The following is a 27,601-nucleotide window of genomic DNA, read 5'->3' as shown; positions in this document are numbered from 1 at the left end:
CAAGAGAAGCTGACCAGCAGGACAGCAGTCTGTAATGAGTGGCACCAATGGCAAAATTGATGCGCCTATGAGGAAGAGATCATTTTTTACCAATAGGATTGTGTAAGGAAGGCCCCTTGGCAGTGGTACTTTGGGTAGGTTTTGAGTGAATTAGGGAATTTTGATGAATGGTGAGAAAAGGAGAGGGCACCTTGAAAGGCTCATGATGGGAGTGGACATGGCTTGTTAGGTAATAGTGGGGACATCAGTTTGACAAGCACAAGAGGTCTGTACCAAGGAGATAAGTTTGGGTCCAGGTCATGGAGGTCCTGAATGGTAGAATAAGGTACCCAGGCTGATGGCAGTGGGGAGCTTTTGAAGGCTTCTGGGTAAGGAGAACATGCAATCCAGCTGGTATTTAGAAAACAGGGTTAGTAGCATGGTTTGCAGTTAGTTGGTGAAGAAAGATCTCCAGGTGGGGATCTAAGATTGTAGGCCAGTGCACTTAACTATAGGATAAGTTACATGACCAGCACATGTAGGGAAAATCATTGGTCTTTTCTCCTTGTGAATTCCAGTGATGTGCCCCAATTCCTCAACCTCTGAAATGAAGAGCCACTTAAAGTGGCAGGTAATGGTCCTTGCTGCATTCCTCCTGAGATGTAAATGGCTGGAGAGCATTTGTGGCAGAAACTTGGACACTATTATTTTAGAATTGATTATAATTGCCCTGTGGCTCTGTGCTTGTTGTTGTGGCATGATGGAACCTGTTTCATGGAGTGCATAGTCCAGTGAGCTTTCCTCATCTTTGACTAGCCCATGCACCCATAAGATGGCCTGAAGAGCTCCAGATACCGGATATTTGGGGTTTTGTTCCAAAGCTCCAAGGGCACATAGGAAAGCTGGGAAAATAGCATAAGGTAGTGAATACTCATCTTGTACACTCATTGGTACAGGGTCTGGCACATAGTAAGTGCTTTACAGTGTTTGTTGAATGAATAAGGGAATGTTGTTGAATACCCTGCATATCCTCTGGACTTCTCAGCTGCCTCACTGGATGAGCTATCTATCTGTGTGTGTATATGTATATATGTATGTACCTACTTATCTACCTATCTATCTACCTACCTAGAGATGGAACTAGACCAAGTCCAAGACCCATCAGACTGTGTCCTCAAGGAAAATCAGTGGGAATTGAGTGAATGAGGGTCCTGTCAGCCACAGCAGGGTGAGATGGTCACTTGAAGGATTATGTGATCAGCAGCAGCTTGAGGGCAACACTGGGCTTGCTTTCTTGTCTAGCTCCCTGGGGCTTTTGGAGGACTGACTGAGAGATGAGACCTCATAATGGCTTTAAACAGTCCCTTTACAAGGTTAGGCTTCCCTCCGTGATTTGTGGTTAGAGTGCTAGCTCTGTGGCTTGGTGATCTGTCCAGGAACATTACTTACCGCGTTTGTGGACCAAGCAAAGAACCGGATGGTGTCATTCCAGGGCTAAGGCCATGCTTGAAATAACAGAGATAAGGCTGGTGGATCAGGTTTGGTTCTTACTATGAAGAGCTTCATTTACTACAGAGCTTGGACTATCTCCATAGGAAACAAGGAGGGAGCTGTTGCAAAATTTTAAAGCAGGGGAACTGTAAGTCTCCCATGTATGTTTCAGAAACATAACATGGTTGAAATGTGCATGGAATGGGAGAGGAAGAAAATGGAAAGCAGTGAAACCAGTAAGAATGCCATTACCATGCCCAAGTGAGCAGCGCTTTGGGCTACAGGTGATTTTTCAGTATTTTTCTGTCTTTTGTGTTGTGGGGATGCAATTTGGCCCATGATGCAGCTAAATATGCAAAATGGCAGAGTTCTTCTGTATTTCCATCATAGTTTAGTATGCTGTGGGGTTAATTATGTCCATCATGAATCAACAAATTTTAAGTCTGGGATCTTGCCATCTGCCAGAATTGCATCTCCTTATATTTTGTTCTTTACCAAAAGGCATGTTTTTGGTTATCTTGCTTTTCTTGTAGAAGTTGAGTTGGAATCACATAAGAATATAGCGGAACATTATTTACTGAGAAGCACTAATGAAATGGGACCCTCATAACTTGAAGTAGCTGGCTTATCCATCAAAGCACCTAAATTATACCCAGGAAGGAATTTAGAATTGGGCACATCTTCACAGAGGGTAATAAACATACAGGTTCTCTAGCTTTGGACAAATGCAGTGTGAGAACTGTTATTTACTTAGCCTGTTAAAAAGAGATTCCTTTTTCCTTCCCACACCTACCTGACATAATCATGATTCCTGGGACTGCCTGGGTGTGGCTTGAGTTTAATCAGGACTAGGTGTATGAAATAACTTTTTAAATGCAAGTTTGGATGGAAGAATCTGAGAATTGTGTTCTTAGCTAAAAGGAAGGGGAAGCCATCATGATTCCTTTTGTTTGTTTTCACTTCATGAATCTCTGGTTTCTGCAGTCCCAGAGTTATAGCTTCGGGATTAATCATGACAGAAAGGAAGAGAATAGCCCAGTTTTGACACAAGCATGGTGATTAAGAAATGGAATTTTTTTGTTCTTATTTGAGGGATCAGCTAACAGCCTTGCTTAAATGCTAATTTGCTCAGTGCTACCTGTAAGAGAAAGCTCACCTAGGGTCTTCAGTCTAGGCCAGGGGTTGGCAAACTTTTCCTGTCAAAGGCTGGGTGGTAAATATTTTAGGCTTTGTAGGCCATATGGCTTCTGTCACAACTCTCAACTCTGCCACAGTAGTGAGGAAAGTAGCCACAGACAATGCCGAAGTGAAAGAGCATGGCTGTGCTCCAGTAACACTCTATTTATAAAATAGGTGGTGGCAAGATTTGGCCTGTGAGCTGTAGTTTGCTGACTGCTGGTCTGGGCAATAACTAATAATAGAGAAGTGGCTTGGGGTGCACATGACTTCAGTATTAGACTATTATCTACATTCCCCCCCACCTCCTAGTTTTTCATCATGTTTGCTTCTAGGTACCTTCCTACAAATATAACAGAAAATTATAGTACCCTCCAAAGTTTGCAAGTTTTTTGTTTAAGAAATCCTGCCATGTCAAGGTGAATAAAGGAAGTGCCAAAAGTCATTATGGGTACGCTGGCAAATATCATATTTGTTGATGGACTGGATAAATGCTAATCATGGAACAGTGGATGATCACAAAAAAAGATATATTTCACATGCAGGTAAGAAGTGTATATTTTTCATTCTTTTGGTGTACCCAAGAGAGGACTGTTTTTTGTTTTGTTTGTTTGTTTTTCCTGCATGGCTGTGAACACTCGAGTTTCTCTCTTCATGTCCCATTGACTTTCCAGCTCTGACTTTATCATTGCCCAGAGGTTATGATGATGCACTAAGAACCATTAGGTGTTAGACTGCCTTTCTATTTTTTCAAAGTTGAGAAAACCCATTGTGTTCGACCCCTCTTATGCACTTGTTCATATTTTCTCAGTCTTGCCTGTTTCTTGTTCTAGCTCTGCAGAGCCCTGAGTGAATTCACCAGGTACACCCGTGAGCACCCATGCCCACTGCTTCCCAATCCACGAGTAGTGTACTTTTAACAAATGGACATGGGAGCCAGCGGATAAATTCTTTACATTTCTTCCCCATGTGGGACAATCCTGAAATGCTGCTTATACAACTTCTCAGGGATGCAGTCCTACAAATCAAGCAACCTGTCACACTTAGTGGTATGGCCAGTTCAATGATCCATCAATATATTGGCCCTCAGTCCTTCTGTGGTCCACTTGGCTTTTTCCTTCCTCCTGCTCCCTGGGATCTTACTCTCTAATTAAATGCTAGCTACAAGTGTTCTGGCTCAGGCTTTGCTTTCTGGGGAACCCAGGCAATGTCTCTGCTCTAGGTAGAAATGGCTTACATACCAAAGGAATTGCCAGACCTAAGAGAACGAACACATGCAGGAAGGTATCCTGTGGGTATTTTGTGGGGAGGAAATACAGGCGTGGGATATAAGCCTGGGGGAAGCAGCCCCTTGGCTGGATTACTCAGCAGTTTGCTGGCACTAAGGATCCCGTTCTTTGTTGTAAGAGAGGTGGTGATCACCCTGGCATGCAGCGGTATTGCAGTTATTCATGCTTCTTTCACCTGTGGTTCACTGGGATGCTGTGCAAGTGGAAGAAGAAGTCCTGGGTCATGTGGTAACTATGCTGATGGAGCAGTGTGGGGCATGATGAGGACGGTGGAGTGCTATGGCTTCTGTTAACTGCATTACTCTTTTTTTATACAAAATTTTTAAAACTTTATTTTTTTGAAGTATAGTTGATTTACAATGTTATATTAATTTCTATTGTAAAGCAAGTGACTCAGTTATACATATATGTACACTTTCTTTTTCATATTCTTTTCCATTATGGTTTATCACAGGATATTGAGTATAGTTCCCTGTGCTATACAGTAGGACCTTGTTCTTTTTCTATTCTCTATATAATAGTTTGTATCTGCTAATCCCAAACTCCCAATCCATCTCTCCCCCAACCCCTCCTCCTTGGCAACCACAAGTCTGTTCTCTACGTCTGCGAGTCTGTTTCTGTTTCATAGATAAGTTCATTTGTGTCATATTTTAGATTCCACATATAAGTGATACCATGTGGTATTTGTCTTTCTCTTTCTGACTTTCTTCACTTAGTATGATAATCTATGGGTCCATCCATGTTGCTTCAAATGGCATTATTTAATTCTTTTTTATGGCTAAGTAGTATTCCACTGTATATATGTACCACATCTTTTTTTTTTTTAATTAATTAATTTATTTATTTATTTGGCTGTGTTGGGTCTTCGTTTCTGCGCGAGGGCTTTCTCTAGTTGCGGCAAGTGGGGGCCACTCTTCATCGCGGTGCGCGGGGCTCTCACTATCGCGGCCTCTCTTGTTGCGGAGTACAGGCTCCAGACGCACAGGCTCAGTAATTTTTGGCTCACGGGCCTAGTTGCTCCGCGGCATGTGGGATCTTCCCAGACCAGGGCTCGAACCCGTGTCCCCTGCATTGGCAGGCAGACTCTCAACCACTGCGCCACCAGGGAAGCCCCACATCTTCTTTATCCATTCATTTGTCGATGGACACTAAAGTTGCTGCCATGTCTTGGCTATTGTAAATAGTGCTGAAATAAACATAGAGGTGCAAGTATCTTTTTGAATTCTAGTTTTCTCCAGATATATGCTCAGGAGTGAGATTGCAGTATCATATGGCAGCTCTATTTTTAGTTTTTTGAGGAACCTCCATACTGTTTTCCATAGTGGATGCACCAATTTACATTCCCACCAACAGCATTTCTCCACATCCTCTCCAGCATTTATAGATTTTTTAATCATGGCCATTCTGACTGGGTGTGAGGTGGTACCTCATTGTAGTTTTGATTTGCATTTCTTTAATAATTATCGCTGTTGAGCATCTTTTTATGTCTAACTGCATTACTCTTAAAAACAAGTAAAAAAGGACAGTAGTAGACTTGTACAATCAACTCCCAACTCATAACATGCTTTGAAACCAGAAGGCCTCTATGACAGCTCTGAAGGAGGCTGTCATCTCCTGCAGCTTCAGGAAGGCTGCATGGAATTTTAAGGATCTAGTTATAAGGGTGGCAGAACTACAAATGAGGCCGAATGAATAACCCCAGCAGGTCTCCTTTGTCAGAGTCAAGGCCCTTATAGGAAACAAGTGGGACCCTGAAGCTTGAGATGGGCCCATGTGGTGAATGTGCCCGAGAACAGTACATCCCCATATTCTCCTGAAGCCCCCAGGTTGGCAGAAGCAGCCATGGCAGACGGTGCAATGACCTCACCTGAGGCACATCCTTGAAAGATAATGCTCATTCTCAAGATCTGCCCCTCCCACAACTTGTAACTTTCAAGCTGATAAATAAAGTAAGGTCTCAGCACAGCCTAAGAGGGGGAGAAATAGCTTAGATGCCAAAAGTATTGTGGGTCCTGGAGGAACCCGTGTAGGAGGGAATCTTGTGGGTGACTGACTGGGGAGTCTGGATGGAGAGGTTTTATTGACATGGGGCACTCATCTGTGATCTGGGCTCAATGTCCTGGCAGTAACATCTGGAATCGGCACAGAAAGCCATGGGAACTGCCTCTGCTTCACTTCTCTTAGTGCTTCCTCCTCTGAGTTTCCTGATGATTTCACTTGTGTCTGAAGGGCCAATTTGCCTGATGGTCTCACATCTTAGGAGTTTGCCCAGAATGCAAAGTAACCACTGGCTGATATTTGTTCTGCCTTATTTTTGTGAGTCCGTAGGAGGGAAGAATGGTGTACTCTGCTCTGCATTTTCTAACACATCTTCATCTCAGTCCTGGCACGGGTGCCTCCCTTCTCTGTGAACAGCCTTGGCCAGCAGCCTCGGGAGGTGTTGAGGATGTAACTCATAGCAAGCAGAATGTGACACTGTCACGGAGGCTCAGGGTTTCCAGCTGGGTATGTGGCATCTCAGAAGGTGGCAAGAATTCAGTTCCAAATCTGATCTCAGACTTGGAACCAGGTCCTAGAAATCCCTTCTTGACAGAGTCACAGGGATGGTGGGGAAAAATTGAGGAATGTCATGGCAAATCAGGATGTCCTCTCCTTGCTCTGGCCTAGTGCCTTAAAGGGAAGGTATACTACTCACAGCTAACCCGTGTCCCATCTAATGTTGGTGTGAATAATTATTACTTTCCCTCCAGTAATAGTTCTTCCAGCTCATTTACCCAGCAGTAAAGATTCTGATTCAGCATTGTCTTTTTTTTTTTTTTAAAACCAGCCTCTAGGATTTTTCTATATTACTTTTCTTGATCATATAAGTTTCATGCTTCAGCTGTTCATGCTTCTATAACTGCATCTGCATTTCTGTCTCTAGTCCCAGGCTGATTTCAAACAATATCATCAGTGTTAGAGCATTAGAAGGAAAAAAAAGAAAACTCCAAGTAGATAGAGCGGCAAGAAAAGAATGAGACAACATCTGGGCCATCAAAAGCCCCTACTGCTCAAACCTCCTGGTTCTCAAATGAACTTATAGTGAGTTTATTCACATATTTTCATTTGAATGAGTCCCCTAGCCTCCTTCCTAGTTTTGAGGCAGTGATAAAAATATTTTTTCCCAGCGTGGTTTTTTTCTTCCTGATGAGCTTCCATTAGCAGCTCTAAACTTCTTAGGGCTTGTTGAAAAGCTGTGAACTTTGTTACCTTGAAACCTACTTGATGAAAAAAAGGAAGTTGTGCTTAACCTCTTTCAGCAACTCTTCAGTTGCTTTTATTCAAAGGTTCAATCCTTAGTTTGGCTCTTGTAGTCAGAAAATTACACCAGAGAGGAAATACACATCAGCCTGCAGTGCCATAAGTGCATTCCAGTCTCAGAACTATGACCACACGATTGTTTTCATCTCTATTTTGTGGTAATTCATGAGAAAAAGAGAGGATTATGTAAGAGAAGAAGTATTCATAATGCATGAGCAAGGCAATGTTCGAGTCTTCATTCTACCATCATTAGTTGTGTTATATTGAATAAGTTATTATGTCTCTCTGAGCTTCCTTCTGTCAGTTGTAAAACCTTGCTGGGCTGGTGCAAGGTTAAAGGTTGTTAAGCAGCTCACATGGAGCACGTAGTAGGTATACAGTATATGACTGTTTTTATTAGGCAAGTAGGCAAGTTGTGTATATGTCGATGCTTCTGCACTTAGTGTCTGTTAACTTGCAGTCTTGGATTGGGTTTGCGCAGTACATCAAAAAACAGACTTTAAAAGACCAATGAGAATCTCATGGAGAGAAAGAAAAAGCATCAGTACCATTTAATACTATCAAACAAATTTTTTTGATATGCTGAGAAGATCCTCCTCAAACAACATCATCAATGAAATGGGCAAATCATTAGATTAGGATATACATCATCAAAGCATAATCAACTTATTTGCCCATCACAGCTATTACACAACACACAGAAGAATAACAATTAACATTTATGGGTCACTTTGTATGTGCCAAGTGCTTGATGATCAGTACTTCATCTAACTCTCACAACCATCCTGGGAAGCAGGCACCGCTACCACCTGCCTGTTCCCAGGGAGGACCCTGAGCCTGGGAGAAGACAGATAACTGACTCACCTAAAGTCTCACAGCAGATAGTTGAGGAGCAGCTGGGCCTCAGCCCGGATCTGTTTGACTCAAAGTTCTTACCCAGGCTTCTGTGCGTTACCACCATGACCTTTAACACCAGGTGAGCACCAATACTGCCTTAGGTGTAGCCCTACTGGGGGACCCTGCCAGCCATATTGGAGCCTGAGGCAAAAGACAAATATGTGTCTCTAGATACACTAATCAAAATATCTTCCCATATTTTGAAACAAATGGAAAAAGTTAATAAAAGCTCTGCAGTGAAAAGCAAAGACTATATATAAAGCCCTATGTTCCCCAATCTGTTTTCACGCTATTGTCAACCCTCATAAACATGCGGGGTTGGAGACACGAGGACCCCAGTGCCTGGGAACCTTGGACTGATTGGGAACTAGTGTTTCTGTTGCAAAATAACACAGAGTACTAAACAAACAAACAAACAATAGCAGCCTACCTTTATTTATAATTTTGATATTTTTTTCATTATGGATTTTTTGGTATTAATTTTGATTTTTTAAAAAATACTGCATTAAAATGTTACATATCTTGATTATAGAGTTTTTTGATGCCCCTTCAAATTTTTGTGCTTGAGATAAGAGCCTCACATATCCCACCCAAATCTTGGCCCTGCTTAGTTGGCATCAAATTTCAAGGAGAGAATTGTCTTTGTTTTAAAAAAATTACCTGGTTGAGGGGATGGTGAGGGATGAGACTCTAAGGGCAGAAGCAACCAACAGTGAGCACTAAATTGAGCTGCAGGGCCAAGGAGGGGACTTTGATTTTGTTCTCTTCGTCTGAGAGGAAGAGGGAAAGGGAGAGAAGGAAGGAAGGATGGGGATGCAGAGCCAGTGAAATGAAGAGGAGCTGGGCTGGGTGGGGAGCAGGGCCAGGAACACTTCCTGGTCTTACCATGGCTGCAGACAGCTGTAAGAATGATGCCATTTATGTTCCATTTGAGAAGGCGTGTATCCTTGTAGTGTGAACCATCTTTGCCTCACTGAAATCTTCACTAAATCATGTTTAACTCACACACATTTTGGGTTGTACAAATCCAAAAAGAGACTGAGTTCATGCTTCATGAGTGTTGTGGGGAACAGATCAATTTCAGCAGGAGCCTGGAGGCAGAGGGCCTAGGAGAACCTGACCCCCTGGGAATTTGCACAAATCGTGGGAAAGTCTTAGTATATCCATGGAGAGAGAAAGTGGGGTGGGATTGAGGAGTCAGTCTTAGAGATATCTTGAGGGGCAGGGAAAACCCTAAGGCTCTGATTTTTTCCTGAAAATAATTCTGGCAGAAGCTCAGTGGATGAGATTCTAGAAAGGGTTATGGCTTGAATCTAGCTGCTGGCTCACAGGATTTCAGATTTGTTAAATGTTTTTTTTGTTTCTCCTGTGTTTAGGTCCAGGATCACTGTCTTACTCAATGCCTGACATGCGCTTGGAGAATTTAGTAAGTTGTCCTACCCTTCCTACTCCTCTTCCATTTGATCTTACCTCCTCCCAACTCGGATGTGTCTAGCTGGGGAGGTAGCAAGAGGAGTGTCATGTGCTACCTTAGCCATTGTGTGGGACACAGGCTATCAGCACCCCTTCTGTTCTACCCCAAAGGTTGTTCCTCCCTAACCTGGGTAGAGGGACACCATTAGGGAGCACAGCATTCCTCAGGACACGGGGGTCTTCTCCCTGCCCCCATCCATTCCATTTAGCGTTCCACGGAGAAGCAGGGAAAGACGGCCCTCCAGCCTGTCTCTGGTGGAGTTCTGCTGGAGGATGGAAGTGGATGAATCCCTCCTCCTTCTGGAGTTTCCCTGCTGCTCTGGTCTCTGCTTGATAAACCTTATCAGACTATTAGGCAAGTTTATGAAATTTTTATTGAAGGGACAAGGGAGTCTCAGAAGAGTTGTTCTGTGTGAGCTTTGTCTTACTCAGAACTGCACAAATGGGGAGGACTTTTCAGGCTTAGAATTTTGCTAGGAGGGCGTTTCCTCCTTCTCTCCAATCTCCACTCCCACGGGGCACCCCCTCTTCAAGCTCCTGAATCAGGCACACTCCCAAACCACACTCTGTGGGATTCAGGCAGCAGCTTTGCCTGTTGGGGGCTTCCTGCACCTGCAACAATGACCAGTGTCTCAGGCTTCCCCAAGGGCTGTGAGGAGGTGTGGGGTGGCCTCTGGTCCCGTATGTGAGGGTCAGTGTGGGTGCTCTGAATGAGGATCTGTTTCCCTAGGAAGAAGCTTCCATGGCCAATTTTCTTACTCAGCTCCTTAATAACTAAGCCACCTCGCCAGGGTAAGCATTCATTTTTCTTAGAAACCACACAGTTCAGTCTCATAGGAGAAGGAATATGTCCCCCATCCAGCTTGGCTTTGGCCTTGCAGTTTTTAGAATAAGTCCCATCATTGCTGGGCTGAGAAACATTTGGCTCTTTCCTGCCTCACCTGGGCCTAGCTTGTTTTAGAGGGAAACCATGTCTGCTCTAAACATTATTCTTACTATCTGAGGTACGGCACCAATTCTAATCACACCTCATTAATTCAACTTATCCCTCTGCCAGTTAATAAAACCACTCATGACTTGGGAGTGAAGAATATTTTGCACACCTTACCCAAAATAAAAGTTCTTATAAGCACACAATCACTGTTTGGGGTGTGAAGTAGTTCTTGTCCCAAGTTGATTATTTCTTCTTGGAAATAAAGTTAAACATATAATAGAGTAATAGAGTGGCCTTGTGTCCCCAGTTGGCCCCTCAGCACATGCACACACTTCTTTTACCCACCATACCCTAGTGGGGATATTCTCTGCCAGTCACGTCATTTTCCTTTCTGTTCCCCAGGTGTGCTGTTTCTATTCCTTTACAGATGAATGTAAACATCTCTAGCAGTAGACCTACAAGAACAATGTTTCCTTTACCATTCAAAGTGGATGTATACTGTCCTCCAAAATGACTGGTTGGAGATATGTTGCTTCTCTTGCATTTATTAAATGTTTCTAACCAGTACCTCAAGACTCTACCCTTTCTTCTGTGAAGATCTGACCATTATAGAATTGCAATATTAATAAAAATGGAGTGTTTACAAGGTGCCAAGAGCTGGGTCCAGCCTTTTATGTGTTGAGAGATGTCCTAATTGAATACAAATCTCTGGAGTCAGAGAGTCTAGGATTTGAGCCTTGGCCTTGCCACGTACTTGTTAGGTGACCTTGAGAAAAAGCTTAAACTCTTTAGTTTACATATCTGTAAAATCAGGATACTTACAGTATTTTCTTCATGGAGTTGATGTAAATATCAGGTGAGTTTATGTATGAAAAGCATTTATGATAGAGATAGTAATTAGAATTAGTAATTCTTCCATAAGAACTAGCTGTATTATTATAAATAGTCTATCTGAAGTCACACAACTACGAGGTGATGGGGCAGGCCTGGAACCCAGCTCTGGCTGACTCCACTATTCCATAGCCACTTTCCGAAACAAGATGTAATTTTTCTTATCTGTTGGAGATGAGTGTCTCTTCTTTCCTCAAATTGAGGGGGGTGGGTAGGGTCATCAGATCCCCCTTTTTCTGGGCTGCCCTTTTCCTCCACACACTTACACTCATTCCTCCCTGGAGGAGGAGGAATGATTCATCTGGTTGGTAACTTTTGGTGAACTAACTGAGCATGGATGGCTGAGGCCTCTCCTCTACCTCTTGTTTGCCATCTGGCTGCCTGCAGAGAGTTTACATTCTCCCTGATAGGCACCCAAGGGATGGTTGTCCTCCAGGTGTCCAGGGCTGCCTGTGCCTGTGTAGACGTGTGTTCTCTTCTCATGTCTGATATTAGTAAGTCCATTGTGCTGCATGCATAAGACCTATCCTCCTATGTAGGCTTTATCAGTAATAAGGCTGATATTTCAATATTCATCTGCCTGTCACCTATGTTTATGTCTTAACTGGTTCTGAACTCAGGCTTGGAAAAGGGAATGCTATTTATAAACTCTTCAGACCCCAACAGTATCCTTTAAAAAGGCCATCAGTTCTATTGATTCCCTAGTCCAGGTTTCTCCTAAATATAGTTCCTTCTTCTGGCATTTCTGATACTGCCTTGGTGTAGGCTCTCAGCAGTATTGCAGTAGCCTTCAAACTGTTCTCATTGCTAACAGTCCTGCCTCTATTTCAGCCCTTCCCTCTTCACCTCATATCTGCACCCTAGAGTGCAGATATGATTCTGACACACCCCTGCTGACAATCCTCAAGTGATTCCCTGGGACCTCCGGACAAGTAGTTCCTTAGTGCAGAATATAAGGCCTTCAACATCTGGTTGCCACTCCCCCTTCTTAGTCACTTGTCTGCCTTAAGAAGCCTCTGTTCCAACCAGTTAGAGCTGGTTGTTATATTCTTGGACACAGCAGGTTCTTCCCTTCCTCCATGGTTTTGCAGATACTGTTTCCTCACTGTAGAATGCTCTCCCCTCTGTACATGGCTGCAATGAATTCTCAAGCCGTTAGCCTAAGGGTTGTCTCCCACAGGAAGCTTTCCCTTACCCATTGACTCCATTCTTCTTTCAACTTACCTTGCAGAGTTGCTGATGTTTTTCCTTGTCTGTCTGTCCTTGTAGTGAGTATTTTTTATTAAACATCTTTATTGGAGTATAATTGCTTTACATTGTTGTGTTAGTTTCTGCTGTATAACAAAGTGAATCAGCTATACGTATACGTATATCCCCATATCCCCTCCTGCTTGCGTCTCCCTCCTGTCTTCCCTATCCCACCCCTCTAGGTGGTCACAAAGCCCCGAGCTGATCTCCCTCTACTATGCGGCTGCTTCCCGCTAGCTATCTATTTTACATTTGGTAGTGTACAGATGTCCATGCCACTCTCTCACTTCGTCCCAGCATACCCTTCCCCCTCCCTGTCTCCTCAAGTCCATTCTCTACGTCTGCGTCCTTATTCCTGTCCTGCCCCTAGGTTCTTCAGAACCTTTTTTTTTTTTTGATTCCATATATATGTGTTAGCATATGGTATTTGTTTCTCTCTTTCTGAATTACTTCACTATGTATGACTGACTCTAGGTCCATCCACCTCACTACAAATAACTCAATTTTCTTTCTTTTTATGGCTGAGTAATATTCCATTGTATATATGTGCCACATCTTCTTTATCCATTCATCTGTCAATGGACACTTAGGTTGCTTCCATGTCCTGGCTGTTGTAAATAGTGCTGCAAAGAACATTGTGGTACATGACTCTTTTTGAAATATGGTTTTCTCAGGGTATATGCCCAGTAGTGGGATTGCTGGGTCATATAGTTCTATTTTTAGTTATTTAAGGAACCTCCATACTGTTCTCCATAGTGGCTGTATCAATTTACATTCCCATCAACAGTGCAAGAGGGTTCCCTTTTCTCCACAACTTCTCCTGCATTTATTGTTTGTAGACTCTTTGATGATGGCCGTTCTGACGGGTGTGAGGTAATACCTCATTGTAGTTTTGATTTGCATTGCTCTAATGATTAGTGATGTTGAGCATCCTTTCATGTGTTTGTTGGCAATCTGTATATCTTCTTTGGAGAAATGTCTATTTAGGTCTTCTGCCCATATTTGGATTGGGTTTTTTGTTTTTTGGATATTGAGCTGCATGAGCTGCTTGTATATTCTGGAGATTAATCCTTTGTCAGTTGCTTTATTTGCAAATATTTTCTCGCATTCTGAGTGTTGTCCTTTTGTCTTGTTTATGGTTTCCTTTGCTGTGCAAAAGTTTTTAAGTTTCATTAGGTCCCGTGTGTTTATTTTTGTTTTTATTTCCATTTCTCTAGGAGGTGGGTCAAAAAGGATCTTGCTGTGATTTATGTCATAGAGTATTCTGCCTATATTTTCCTCGAAGAGTTTGATAGTGTCTGGCCTTACATCTAGGTCTTTAATCCATTTTGAGTTTATTTTTGTGTATGGTGTTAAGGAGTGTTCTAATTTCATTCTTTTACATGTAGCTGTCCAGTTTTTCCAGCATCACTTACTGAAGAGGCTGTCTTTTCTCCGTTGTATATTCTTGCCTCCTTTATCAAAGATAGAGTGACCATATGTGCCTGGGTTTATCTCTGGGCTTTCTATCCTGTTCCATTGATCTATATTTCTGTTTTTCTGCCAGTATCATACTGTCTTGATTATTGTAGCTTTGTAGTATAGTCTGAAGTCAGGGAGCCTGATTGCTCCAGTTTGTTTTTCTTTCTCAAGTTTGCTTTGGCTATTCGGGATCTTTTGTGTTTCCATACAAATTGTGAAATTTTTTGTTCATTTCTGGGAGAAATGCCATTGGTAGTTTGATGGGGATTGCATTGAATCTGTAGATTGCTTTGTGTAATATAGTCATTTTCACAATGTTGATCTTCCAATCCAAGAACATGGTATATCTCTCCATCTATTTGTATCATCTTTAATTTCTTTCATCAGTGTCTTACACTTTTCTGCATATAGGTCTTTTGTCTTCTTAGGTAGATTTATTCCTAGGTATTTTATTCTTTTTGTTGCAGTAGTAAATGGGACTGTTTTCTTAATTTCACTTTCAGATTTTTCATCATTAGTGTATAGGACTGCAAGAGATTTCTGTTCATTAGTTTTGTATCCTGCTACTTTACCACATTCATTGATGAACTCTAGTAGTTTTCTGGTAACATCTTTAGGATTCTCTATGTATCGTATCATGTCATCTGCAAACAGTGACAGTTTTACTTCTTCTTTTCCAATTTGGATTCCTTTTCTTCTTTGATTGCTGTGGCTAAAACTTCCAAAACTATGTTGAATAATAGTGGTGAGAGTGGGCAACCATGTCTTATTCCTGATCTTAGTGGAAATGGTTTCCGTTTTTCACCACTGAGAATGATGTTGGCTGTGGGTTTGTCATTTATGGCCTTTATTATGTTGAGGTAAGTTCCCTCTATGCCTACTTTCTAGAGGGTTTTTACGATAAATGGGTGTTGGATTTTGTCAAAGGCTTTTTCTACATCTATTGAGATGATCATATGGTTTTTATCCTTCAATTTGTTAATATGGTGTATCACATTATTGATTTACGTATATTGAAGAATCCTTGCATTCCTGGGATAAACCCCACTTGATCATGGTGTATGATTCTTTTAATGTGCTGTTGGATTCTGTTTACTAGTATTTTGTTGAGAATTTTTGCATGTATGTTCATCAGTGATATTGGCCTGTAGTTTTCTTTTTTTGTGACATCTGTGTCTGGTTTTGGTATCAGGGTGATGGTGGCCTTGTAGAATGAGTTTGGGGGTGTTCCTCCCTCTGCTATATTTTGGAAGAGTTTGAGAAAGACAGATGTTAGCTCTTCTCTAAATGCTTGAGAGAATTCACCTGTGAAGCCATCTGGTCCTGGACTTTTGTTTGTGGGAAGATTTTTAATCACAGTCCCAATTTCAGTGCTTGTGATTGGTCTGTTTATATTTCCTATTTCTTCCTGGTTCATTCTCGGAATGTTGTGCTTTTCTAAGAATTTGTCCATTTCTTCCAGGTTGTCCATTTTATTGGCATATAGTTGCTTGTAGCAATCTCTCATGATCCTTTGTATTTCTGCAGTGTCAGTTGTGACTTCTCCTTTTTCATTTCTAATTCTATTGATTTGAGTCTTCTCCCTTTTTTCTTGATGAGTCTGACTAATGGTTTACCAATTTTATTTATCTTCTCAAAGAACCAGCTTTTAGTTTTATTGATCTTTGCTATCGTTTACTTCATTTCTTTTTCATTTATTTCTGTTCTGATCTTTATGATTTTTTTTTCCTTCTGCTAACTTTGGGGTTTTTTTGTTCTTCTTTCTCTAATTGCTTTAAGTGTAAGGCTAGGTTGTTTATTTGAGATGTTTCTGGTTTCTTGAGTAGGATTGTATTGATATAAACTTCCCTGTTAGAACTGCTTTTGCTGCATCCCATAGGTTTTGGGTCATTGTGTTTTCATTGTCATTTGTTTCCAGGTGTTTTTTGATTTCCTCTTTGATTACTTCAGTGATCTCTTGGTACTTAGTAGTGTATTGTTTATCCTCCATGTGTTTGTATTTTTTACTGTTTTTTTTTCCTGTAATTGATATCTAGTCTTATAGCGCTGTGGTCGGAAAAGATTCTTGATACAATTTCAATTTTCTTAAATTTACCAAGGCTTGATTTGTGACCCAAGATAGGATCTATCCTGGAGAATGTTCCATGAGCACATGAGAAGAAAGTGTATTCTGTTTTTTTTTGGATGGAATGTCCTATAAGTATCAGTTAAGTCCATCTTGTATAATGTATCATTTAAAGCTTGTGTTTCCTTATTTATTTTCATTTTGGTTGATCTGTCCATTGGTGAATGTGGGGTGTTAATGTCCCCTACAATTATTGTGTTACTGTCGATTTCCCCTTTTTTGGCTCTTAGTATTTGCGTTATGTATTGAGGTGCTCCTATGTTGGGTGCATAAATATTTACAATTGTTATATCTTCTTCTTGGACTGATCCCTTGATCATTATGTAGTGTCTTTCTTTGTCTCTTGTAATAGTCTTTATTTTAAAGTCTATTCTGTCTGATATGAGAATTGCTACTCCAGCTTTCTTTTGATTTCCATTTGCATGGAATATCTTTTTCCAACTCCGCACTTTCAGTCTGTACGTGTCCCTAGGTCTGAAGTGGGTCTCTTGTAGACAGTATATATATGGGTCTTGTTTTTGTATCCATTCAACCAGTCTACGTCTTTTGGTTGGAGCATGTAATCCACTTACATTTAAGGTAATTATCGGTATGTATGTTTCTATTACCATTTGCTTAATTGTTTTTGGTTTGTTATTGTAGACCTTTTCCATCTCTTGTGCTTCCTGCCTAGAGAAGTTCCTTTAGCATTTGTTGTAAAGCTGGTTTGGTGGTGCTGAGTTCTCTTACCTTTTGCTTGTCTGTAAATGTTTTAATTTCTCTGTCGAATCTGAATGAGATCCTTGCTGGGTAGAGTAATCTTGGTTGTAGGTTTTTGCCTTTCATCACTTTAAGAATGTCCTGCCACTCCCTTCTGGCTTGCAGAGTTTCTGCTGAACTCTGATGATCAGCTGTTAACCTTACGGGGATTCCCTTGTGTGTTATTTGTTGCTTTTCCCTTGCTGCTTTTAATATTTTTTCTTTGTATTTAATTTTTGATAGTTTGATGATTATGTGTCTTGGCATGTTTCTCCTTGGATTTATCCTGTATGGGACTCTCTGCGCTTCCTGGACTTGACTGACTATTTTCTTTCCAGGGAAGTTTTCAACTATAATCTCTTCACATATTTTCTCAGTCCCTTTCTTTTTCTCTTCTTCTTCTGGGACCCCTATAATTCGAATGTTGGTGCACTTATTGTTGTCCCAGAGGTCTCTGAGAATGTCTTCAATTCTTTTCATTCTTTTTTCTTTATTCTGCTCTGTGGTAGTTATTTCCACTATTTTATCTTCACTTATCTGTTCTTGTGCCTCAGTCATTCTCCTATTGATTCCTTCTAGAGAATTTTAAATTTCATTTATTGTGTTGTTCATCATTGTTTGTTTGCTCTTTAGTTTTTCTCAGTCCTTGTTAATTTTTTGTTGTATTTTCTCCATTCTATTTCCAAGATTTTGGATCATCTTTACTATCATTACTCTGAATTCTTTTTCAGGTAGACTGCCTATTTCCTCTTCATTTGTTTGGTCTGGTGGGTCTTTACCTTGCTTCTTCATCTGCTGTGTATTTCTGTCTTCTCATTTTGCTTAACTTACTGTGTTTGGGGTTTCCTTTTCACAAGCTGCAGGTTCATAGTTCCCATTGTTTTTGGTGTCTGCCCCTAGTGGCTAAGGTTGGTTTAGTGGGTTGTTTAGGCTTCTTGGTGGAGGGGACTGGTGCCTGTGTTCTGATGGATGAGGCTGGATCTTGTCTTTCTGGTGGTCAGGACCATGTCCGGTGGTGTGTTTTGGGGTGTCTGTGAACTTATTATGATTTTAGGCAGTCTCTCTGCTAATGGGTGGGGTTGTGTTCCTGTCTTGCTAGTTGTTTGGCATGGGGTGTCCAGCAATGGAACTTGCTGGTCATTGACTGGAGATGGGTCTTAGCGTTGAGATGGAGGTCTCTGGGAGACCTCTCGCCAATTGATATTACGAGGGTCCAGGAGGTCTCTGGGGTACCAAAGTCCTGAATTCAGCTCTCCCACCTCAGAGGCTCATGCCTGACACCTGGTCAGAGCACCAAGACCCTGGGTCATCCTGGAGTAGGTGGACTGAAGCCAGGAGAAAGCTAGAGGATGGGAGAACTGTCAGACGGCTTGTTTGATGAAATAAGACAAAGGATGGTGACATTATGTACCCAGGCTCTACTCGCAAAGGGGAACGGGGTGCCTTGGGAAGCCGAACATGCACTTCCATGGACAGTAGTGAGTATCTTTAGTACTGAAGCCTGAGTTCCAGTTTTTTGTCCTCAGGAGGAGTTGTGTGTTTACACCTTTGTGGCTCAAGTTGATGAACAGACAAATCACAGAAAAGGAAACCTAAGTAGTCAAATAACCTTTGAAAAGCAGCTCAGCCTTACTGGTGATGAGAAAAAGTTCAAATTAAAACCACAATTGGAAGCCATTGCATACTTTTCAGAGTGACAGAAATTAACAAGTGTGATCAAACCAAATGCCGGTAAGATGTGGGCAGCAGATCCTTCCATGCACTGGTGATGGAAGTGGCAACTACAGCAATCACTTTGGAGTAATTCTACAACAGCAAGTAAATTTGAAAATGTGAGGGTGTTATGACCCAACAATTCTAGTTATTCTGGACAAATTCTTGCACAAGAAGAAAAATACAAGTATGTTCATTGTAGCATTATTTGTAATTATAAAAGTCAATGATGAATTAAATGCTCATCAACAAAAGGATAAATAATATATCATGATGTGTTCACGAAGTGGGATATTATATAGCAGAGAATATAAATAAGCTAGAGCTAAAGTTATTAATCTGATAAATTTCACACCATAATGAGTGAAAAATCAAATTGTAAAAGGATACTTGCAGTGTATCATTACTTAAAGTTTAGATAAGCATACAAAACAATATCACATATTATTTAAGTACACCAACATATGTAGAAAAATACAAAGGGATACTCATAAGTGATAAACACCAAATTCAGGTTTATGGTCATCTCTGGGAGGGAGAGAGTGAAATGAACATAGGAGCCTAACTGTATTTGTAATATTTTATTCTTAAGCTGGATAGTGGGGACATAGATGTTCACTCTTTTATTCTGGTTTTTTTTTTTTATAAATTTATTTATTTATTTATTTGTTTTTGGCTGTGTTGGATCTTCGTTGCTGCGTGCAGGCTTTCTCTAGTTGCAGTGAGCGGGGGCTACTCTTCGTTGCGGTGTGCAGGCTTCTCATTGCAGTGGCTTCTCTTGTTGCGGAGCAGGAGCTCTAGGTGCGCGAGCTTCAGTAGTTGTGGCACATGGGCTCAGTAGTTGTGGCTCGCGGACTCTAGAGCGCAGGCTCAGTAGTTGTGGCACATGGGCTTAGTTGCTCCATGGCATGTGGGATCTTCCCGGACCAGGGTTCGAACCTGTGTTCCCTGCATTGGCAGCAGATTCTTAACCACTGTGCCACCAGGGAAGTCCCACTCTTTTATTCTTAATTACTCTATTATTTTTTGTACTTAATCTTTTCAAATGAGCAAATCTTTCATTACTAAAAGGCCCAGGTTTTGGAATTGGGCTTGAATTAAAATCCTTATTCTTCTCTTTGATATCATGATTTGACTATGTTTTAACAGGATCACTGTTAAATAGACCGAAGAGCATCAAAAGAAATTGTGGGAAGACCAGATAGGAGGCTTTTGTGGGAATCTAGGTGAGTCTCAATTTCCCCATCTATAAAATGAAGATAGTAATTCCTTATTCCACAGGGTTATAGTAAGGTCAAATGAGATAATTCAGGTCAAGTAGATAGCTCAGTGTCTGGCACATGTATTGAACATTCAATTAATATTATCTGTAATAAACCTAGAAGGCTCTTGATACACGCTTGTTAAATTTCAAATGAAATATTGTCAGTTGTCATAGGGGGTCAGGGAGTGGGGGAAACGGGTGAATGTGGTCAAAAGGTACAAACTTCCAGTTATAAGATAAATTCTGGGGATGTAATATCTACCACGGTGACTATAGTTGACAATACTGTATTATATATTTGAAAGTTGCTAAGAGAATAGATCTTAAAAGTTCTCATCACAAGAAAAAAAATTGTGTTTATGTGAGGTGATGGATGTTGACTGGACTTATTGTGGTGATCATTCTGCAGTATATACATATATCAAGTCATTATGTTGTATGTCTTAAACTTATACAGTGTTATGTGTCAATTATATTCTCAGTAAAACTGGAATAAAAGAAATAATATTGGTTATCAGTAACAAATATAGCATCAGTTCCCTTCCTGCCTACCAGACTCCTCAAAGCCTCAACCCAAAAGTTGAATGATGCGTTCAGTTTTTCATGTTTAGAATTTAATTATGTCTTTTCTTTAGGTCATGGCCACACAGGTCAGTATTTGCCTTTAAGGTTGGGTTAACACGTCTCCAATTTCTTAGCTAATTTAGATGATTGAGGTGCTCTGGGCAGGGCCTGTCTAAATACATGGTTTGTTCAACACAGAAGAGAGTCTTGACACATTCAGTGTTCTCTCTCTCTCTCTCTCTTTTTCACACACACACATTCTGCAGTCCATCCTGCACTTTGCACTACTCTTCTTGCTTTTTTAGTGGCTTTCAGGTTACTGTAAGCTGAGTCCCGCAAACTGAATCCCTTCAGCCCACGTCACTCTATTGCCCATGGTAGCCTCCCTTTCCAGCCTTTCTCTGCTCCAGCAAAACCCAGTGATGTGCTGTCCCACCTCCACACCTGCGCTGCTGCATCAACAGCCAGGTGTTGGACAGCCCTGGAATATGCAGGCCTCCTTGTCAGTCTGACCTCTCATGGCGGATGGAGGAACCAAGGAAAGGTCTCCCGTGCCTGCTGCAGAGGAGAATAATGTAAAGAGCAGTGCGGTAGAACCCAGGCAGATATCAGAAAGCTGGGTCAGGCAACATGCTGGATTTTGTAATGAATTTTGTAATAATTCCTTCCTACCATTTAATTGAATAATACCTGTAAAATCAATTATGAACATCATGACTTAATTTTCTAATTAATTAAAACTATGTGGAGGATCTAAAAGTCTTAGGAAACAAACCTTTCTGTGCTGCAGACCTTGCTCAAATATTCTGGAGCTGGAATTCCAGGGTTCAAATCCCAGCTCTGTCTGTACACAGAGAGGTAACTTGTGACCTTTGGTAAACCACTTCAACTCCATGACTCTTTAAAATGAGGGGATTAATATTCCTATTTCACAGGTTTGTTGTGAAGGTTAAGTGATTGATTATGTGGAATCTCAAGTGATATGTGTAATCTTAAGTGAAGATTATGTGTAAATCATATAGTGCCTAATAATAGAAAGTGTGCAATAATTACTAGCTATTATTCTCCGCCTAATCTGATGGGACCAGAGAAAGTCTTTGTGTCTTCATATAAGTAGTTCATATTTTAAAAACACAAGCATGAACACTATGATGGTAATCATTTTATAATATATAAGTGTATTGAATCAACCCTATATACCTTAAACCTATGTAATGTTTTATGTCAAATTTTATCCCAATAAAGCTGGAAAAATAAAAAATAAAAGTGCAAGCATGGGGCTTCCCTGGTGGCGCAGTGGTTGAGAATCTGCCTGCCAATGCAGGGGACACGGGTTCGAGCCCTGGTCTGGGAAGATCCCACATGCCACGGAGCAACTAGGCCCGTGAGCCACAACTACTGAGCCCGCGCGTCTGGAGCTTGTGCTCCGCAACAAGAGAGGCCGCGACAGTGAGAGGCCCGCGCACCGCGATGAAGAGTGGCCCCCACTTGCCACAACTTGAGAAAGCCCACGCACAGAAACGAAGACCCAACACAGCCAAAAATAAATAAATAAATAAATTAAAAAAAAAAAAAAAAAAGTGCAAGCATGATTTGATTATGTTTTAACAGGATCACTGTTAAATAGACTGAAGATTATCAAAAGAAAAGGAAACCAGATAGGAGTCTTTTATGGGAATCAAGGTGAAGGACTGTGGTGGAAGGTGAAGGACTGTGGTGGTTTTGACAAGGTGGTAACAGTTGAGGTAGTGAGAGGTCTACACAACATCTGCTAAATAATCTGTGCTTTGTGGTACCCATCTTTATCACGAATCAAGTGTCTTTGTGTGTGTTGTGTGTATGCACATGTATGTGTATCTCTGAGTTCTATTCTATTGTTTATCTATGTATTTCTTTCTCAGTGAGCACCATATTATTTTTAATACTAAGGTTTTGTGATATGTGTTAATATCTGGTAGAGTGAGTCCTCCCTTTTTGCTCTTCTTTTTCAAAGTTGACTTGGTTATCTATGTTCTTTTGTTTTGCCGTAAAAATTTGGAATAAATTTATCAAGTTCCTCAAACTGGAAGTTTTGTTTGGGATTATACTAAGTCTGGAAGTTAATTTGGAGAAAATCGACATCTTTACTATGTTGCTATCACATCCATGAACATGGTTGAGCTCCCCAATTTATTCATATCTTTTATATCCTATAATTAGAGTCTTAAAATATTCTCTATAAAGGTCTTATATGTTCTTTCTTAGGTTGATAATTCATAAATACTTTCTTGTAAAGTGTATAATGGTTTTTATAAATTGATTTTGTTTCTAGAAACCTGGTTGAGGTTTCTCATTGCAGCTCATAATATTTCTCTTTATTTTATTGGGTTTTTATATGTTCTGCAATTTATTAGTTTGGAGCTGAAGTTCATAGTTCTTGGCCTGAAAGTTGAATTTCCAATTTTAATAAAAATGAAAAGTTCAAGATCCCTCCTTTTCATAAGGATAAACAAGATATACAATTCCAGGATCTTAGCAAAACAACAACTAGGAATAAGTATATGTCCCATTATAATTACATCAAACCACATTCCCAAACACAGTAGCTTTCTTACTGGTAGTGATAACAACAGCAACAAAACAACACTAATCTTTCAGCTTATATATATTCTCAGCATAGTAATTCAGAATCAGATATGAATATCTCAGTTCTTTACATGTTTAAATTTGTTACACTGCAGCTAAATATCATGTTTTAATTTTTAGTTCATACTACACAGTTGTCCTTACTGATAATATGAATATTAATGTTATATTGTTTTCAATTTTGTTCATATATTGCATATATCAGTTTAACACAAGGCAGGATTTAGAATTATTTATCAATAGTAAAATTTACCAGGTATCTAAATATTTAAACACCAGACTGTAAAAGGAATCTATTTTCAATTTTGTTTATTTACATATTTGCTCACATAAAAGGATACAGAAGTCTATCAGTTTTTATCCAACTCAGAATTACAGTTCTTCAGATTTAAAAGAGATCATCATTTGTATAGATTTACAGTGAAGAATAATTGTGAATTTCTGTGAATTATTCAAATAACAGTTTATATAGTCACATCACATTTTAGTAAATATAAATACTCAAACTTGGTAGTAATTAAAAAAATTTCTAACAGTACTAACTATTTTTCTGCTTAATAAAATACCAAGGGATACCATTTCTAGTTGGGGACAGTCCAATGTAAACACTGGCGTAACAATTTGTTTCTAGATCATTCATAAGAACACTCACACAAGTTCATCCTCTGGGACATTACATTCTTCTGTTTAGGAGTTTGAAATGTTCCAAAGGAAAGGAATAAGTTGTATGCCAAAGATGTCTCTTGAAAAATTAGAAGCAGCGTAATTGATCAAAACTAAGGAAATAATTACATAAATTATGGCATGTCCACCTGATGAAATACTGGGCAACCATGGTAATTTCAAGACTATACAGCCTATGAAAAAGTATCTATGTTGCTGAGTAAAGAAGGAAAATCTATCAAAATTGAACAAATACAGGATCTTGACTATATATCTAAAATAAGAAATGAAATTAATTGTTACTAGGCTGGTGAGGTCGTGGGAGACTCCTTCATTCTCCATATTTCCTGTGGTAGTAATAATAATTGCCACAAAAATGTCTTGAGTATCTACTTTTGTGCTAGGTACTGTACTAGATACTTTGTATACATGATTTCTAATCTTCACAATAACCTATATCAATACTTCTCAAGCTTTAGTGAGCATCAGAATCCTCTGGAAAGCTTGTTAAAACACAGATTTCTGGGCTCAATCTTCAGAATTTCTGATTTAGTACAGCTGGTTCAGGATTCAAGAAGTTGCATTTCTAACAAATTCTTAAAAATGTTGATGCTGCTGGTCCAGTGCTATAGACTGAATGTTTGTGTCCACCCAATATTCATATGTTAAAATCCTAATCCCCTATGTGATGGTATTAGGAGGTGAGTCCTTTGAGAGATGATTAGGTCATGAAGATTAGGATTAATGCCCATATAAAAGGATTAGTGCCCATATAAAAGAGTAGGATTAGTGCCCATATAAAAGAGGCCCAAGAGAGCTTCCTCGTCCCTTTTGCCATGTGAAGACACAATGGAAAGATGGCTATCTATGAACTAGGAAGTGGGTCTTCACCAGACACCAAATTTGTGAGTGCCTTGGTCTTGGACTTCCCAGCCTCCAGAACTGTGAGAAATAAATTGCTGTTGTTTATAAACCACCCAGTCTATAGAACTCTGTGATAGCAGCCTGAACAGACTAAGACATTCAGGGTCTACACCTTTAGAACCACTGATTTATAATAAAGGCATTTCTCCTGTTTTGCAAGTGAGAAAACTGAGAGTCAGAGATTAAATAACAAAGCTAGCAAGTTGTAGGGCCAGGATTTAACCACAAGTTTGACTAACTCCAAAGTCTGTCCTTTTTGCTCTATGCTTCACTTGTTCTTTAAGTGTGATCCTATCGCTCAATCACAGAGTGTGTCAGTTATCTTGTCAGGGTCATCCATCCAGGGTGCTGCACAACTAGATGACTGGTCACTAGGCGACTCCACAAGATGGCATATACTTGGAGGAATCAGAGTCTGGCTCTTTGGGCTCCAAAATTCAGAAGCTGAGATCTTATTCATGTTCCTGAATTGACTGGACTTATGGCAGATTCCTTGTATGAAAAAAGCTCTCAACAGGCTGATGTATAAAGTTAGGGTGCCTGCTTAATAATTTACTATGAGAAATGTAATTGCCATGGGACCAGAAATTCCTGGTTGGCCTGACCAGGTGTGCTTTCCCTGGAGACATGTTATGTGCATGAGAAATGCAATTATCAGAAGGCTGCTTGGTGACCATGGAAGCAAGACTAGGGGACTTAATATGACTCAAATATTTCATGTCACTAGCTCTGTTGGCATGTACCAGTGCATATGTTTCCAGAAAAGAGATAACACATCAGGTGGATTAGTATTCATGTTGGACTGACCAAGTATTCACTGGTCCCTGGATGCTGCTCAAATGGGTCCACACTATTGGCTGCCGGGAGTCCCTTCTCCCACAAGTTTCTAAAACCAATTTACCTTCTTTCAGACTCACTGTGTTTTAGTTGTCTAAATAGCTTCAATCTGATGAAAATCAAGACTTGTAAGTCTGTTTAAGTCTGTGACCATATGGGCTGAATGTTTATGTCCTTCCTAAATTCCTGTGTTGAATCCTAACCCCCAAGGTGATGGTATTAGGAGGTGGGGACTTTGGGAGGTGTTTAGGTCATGAGGGTGGAGCCCTCATGAGTGAGATTAGTGCCTTTAACAAAGAGGCCCCAGAGAGGTTCCTTGCCCCTTATGCCATGTTAAGTCACAGTGAGAAGACAGTGTCTTTGAGGAAGTGGGCCCTTATCAGACACCGGATCTGCTGGCACCTTGATCTTGGACTTCCCTACCTTCAGAACTGTGAGAAATTTCTGTTGCTTTTAAGTTACCCAGTTTATGGTATTTTTGTTATAACATTCTAAAAGGACTAAGATAGTGAGCAATTTTTCTCTTTAAGATGACTTTTACACATGTCTACTCTGATCTATTTTTATTTAGAATTATAGTTTTACTCTTAGGAAGAAATCTTATTTTTGTCAGAAATGGCTTGATTCTTGGATTGCATGGGTAAATACATGGAGCTATTAGTTTTCTTGGCTTTATGGTTATGAGCCCCAAAGTTTAGAGAAAGGATAGAGAAAGGATTATAGTCAACATCCGGAGGCATCTGTAAGACTCCAGATCTAAGACAGCTAGTGAGAGTCTGAAAGCCCTATGCTGGCCAGCACAGCAGGGCTTGGAGTAAGAGGTATAAGTGATGCTCATCAATGACAACAGATTCAAATCAACACATTCAATTTGTTGGCACACATGGGTGATTGCCCTTGTGGGGTTCCTGGCTCAGACATGCCCTTTCACATGTGCTTGTTGCATTCTCTAGACCAGTGGTTCTCAAAATGTGGCACGATTATGGGCTGAATTGTGTCCCCTCCCAAAATTCATATGTTGAAGTCCCAACTGCTAGTCCCTCAGAATGTAACTGTATTTGGAGGTGGAGCCTTTAAAGAGATAATATTAAATGAGATCATATGGGTAGGCCCTAATCCATGTGGCTGCATTTGGAGATAGGGCCTTCAAAGAGATGACTGAGTTAAACTTAGGCCCCTAGTAAGGCCCTAATACAGTATGACTGGTTTCCCTATAAGAAGAGAGAGACACACCAGGGATGCACACACACAGAGGAAAGGCTGTGTGAGGACATAGCAGGAAGGTGACCATCTGCAAGCCAAAAGAGGCCTCAGGAGACACCAAACTTGCCAACAACTTCATCTTGAACTTCGACTCTCCAGAACTGTGAGAAAAATAAATCTCTGTCATTTAAGTCACCCAGTCTGTGACGTTATGTTATGGCAGGGCTAGCTGACCGATACAGGTTCCCTTCAGCAGCAGCACCTGGGCGTGGGGCCCAGCCATTTGAGTTTTAGCAAGCCTTCCAAGTGATTTTGGTTCTTGTTACAGTTTGAGAACCACTGTCCTACACCTTTATGTCTAAGTTACTTGGAGAAGGGACTCTAACATTTAAATATGTTCTGTATGCTGACAACATAGATATTAATGTTATATTGTCTGTATAATCCTTTTTTGACAATATGTATACAGACATTTTACATTAGCAGTCTCGATGAGCGTTAACTAGGGCATGTCCATGATGATCATGACCAAAGAGGGTTATTGGGTTTCACACTTTTGCAGAGCAGCATGGACTTAAGAGCCTGAACAATGTGCATTCAGATCACTTATGAGCTGTGTGACCTTAGGCAAGTTACTTAGTCTCTCTGTGCCCAGTATCCTCATTTACACAATAGGGATAATGAAAGCATCATCTAACAGGCTTGTTAAGACAATTAAAGCACTTAGAACCCTGCTTGACACAGAGTAAGGACTATGTAAGTGTCTATTAAATGAAATGACTAAATGGCTTCATTAGTAAGAGGAA

Source organism: Eschrichtius robustus, chromosome 15 (genome assembly GCF_028021215.1).
Source record: "Eschrichtius robustus isolate mEscRob2 chromosome 15, mEscRob2.pri, whole genome shotgun sequence".
Taxonomy (NCBI): Eukaryota; Metazoa; Chordata; class Mammalia; order Artiodactyla; family Eschrichtiidae; genus Eschrichtius; species Eschrichtius robustus.
Note: the sequence above shows the minus strand (reverse complement) of the source record.